Here is a 1,902-nt window from a genome sequence, read left to right on the forward strand (position 1 = left end):
TGGATGATTTATTACCACATTTGTTCACTATCTCTATAATTTCCTTTTCAACTATTGGCTTCAGAAACATAGAACACATATTCCTTTCAATTGTATTGTTATTTATATTGACGTCTGTACAAATGGTACTTGCTAAACCAGGACCCACATTCACAAAAAACCTATTAAACTTCTCAACTACATCCTCAAATCTGTTGACCGGTGTATCATTGTCCATAAAATATTGAGGGTAGTTACTCCTGCTGGTACTGTTTCTTATTAATTTATTTAATATATTCCAAGTACCTTTCATGTTATTGTTATTATCCTCTAATACTTTAGAGTAATATTGTTTCTTACATATCAATAACGCAATTAATTTGTTCTTATATAACTTATATTTTTCTTCCGCCTTCTTGGATCTGTTCTTTATGAATTCTTTATATAACGCATTCTTCTTTTTACATGCATTCTGTAAACCCTTACTCATCCACTTGACTTTAGCTTCTGGTGTCACTCTTTGGGCCGACAGTGCTGTTTGAAGCTCTTGTACTGAAAATGGTTCATAGTTTCAGAGCAGTCATACAGGTCAGATATTTGCTGGCCAGCACTTAACCTTAAAATGTGACTTTATTCCTCTCCATATGATGAAGTGATCACTAAGAAACAGTATCTGCCACAACATAACATCATGCACCATAGCTTTAGTTTTGCTGTCGGCATGAAGTCGTCATTCAGATGGACCTTGCTGATAAATATTAAACTGTACATCGTATTTAAGTACCACTCATCATTGGGAGCAGGTGTGCCTCGCCGCCTGGAATGCACTCCAACCCGTGCCAGCATTGTCAGCGGTGTCAAGGGAAATGGACATCTCATCTGGGAAGATGGATCTTCCGTATTCACTGACACCGAGATTAAATCTTTCATTCCACTGACTTGCCCTGACTTATGTAGCCTATGTAGATTGCAACGCTATTCACATGGGCAAACTGCCTTTCAGCCATGCATGAGTCCAAGTCATGATGCTACTGATCACCAGCTGAGTATGATTGTATGATAATAAGGGTGAATGATAGGATTGGGTATGTGGGTGTGTGCAGGGGTTCTAATCCATATGTCTCTGTGTGGACCATTTTGAGTTTTAGACCTTGAGAGTGAAAATGATTTTGAAATGTGTGGACACTTGGCCATTACTCACTGCTTTAAAAGGCTGTTTCAAGGTCAGGACTCAGTTTTAGGGTTAAGGTTAGAGTTAGGCTTAGGCAAGGGATAAAATAAGGGATTATATAGTCATTGAGGTCAGTTATGGCAAAACTGTTACCATTATCAAAACAAACAAAAAAAACACTAAACAAAATAAAACAAACAAGACAGGCTGTGCAAAGTTGTTCATGTTCATCAGCATCTTTATGATAGGGCAAACGCAGGCCTGTTCTTTTTACTTTACCAGCAGCAGTTTAACAGAAGCAAAAGAATTTGTTCCTCTTTGGCAGTGTGGTGGTTAAAAAATGAACGAGATTACAGAGGAAATATGTAATAGAACAGTATGTAGCTCATATAGACCTTATTTGGTATTAGCTTATGTAAGTGGTTATATAATTAATACTTAGAATCCTAGTTATAGCCTAAGTATGGTCAGAGATGAACCCTCTGTTCCTTGGTGAGGGCCTTTGCCAGAACATTGGGAGTAAACCTTCCTGTCTTCCAAGAAGGTTGAAGAGGGTTCCCAGAATGGAGTGAGAAGGGGGGCTGATGGATGTCAAGACGGACAGAGTCCAGCTGTTGGGAAGTGGCTATGTAGCTGATAAAGGAGTGAGCCTGAGGGAGCCGGGGGAGAGAGGAGAAGGACCACGCTGCAGTGAACAGTAGACAATGTACTTTTTGGGGACCCAGCCGGCTGGGGGAGACGCTGCCCCGGGG

Source organism: Monopterus albus, unplaced genomic scaffold, assembly GCF_001952655.1.
Source record: "Monopterus albus unplaced genomic scaffold, M_albus_1.0 scaffold265.1, whole genome shotgun sequence".
In the NCBI taxonomy this organism is placed as follows: domain Eukaryota; kingdom Metazoa; phylum Chordata; class Actinopteri; order Synbranchiformes; family Synbranchidae; genus Monopterus; species Monopterus albus.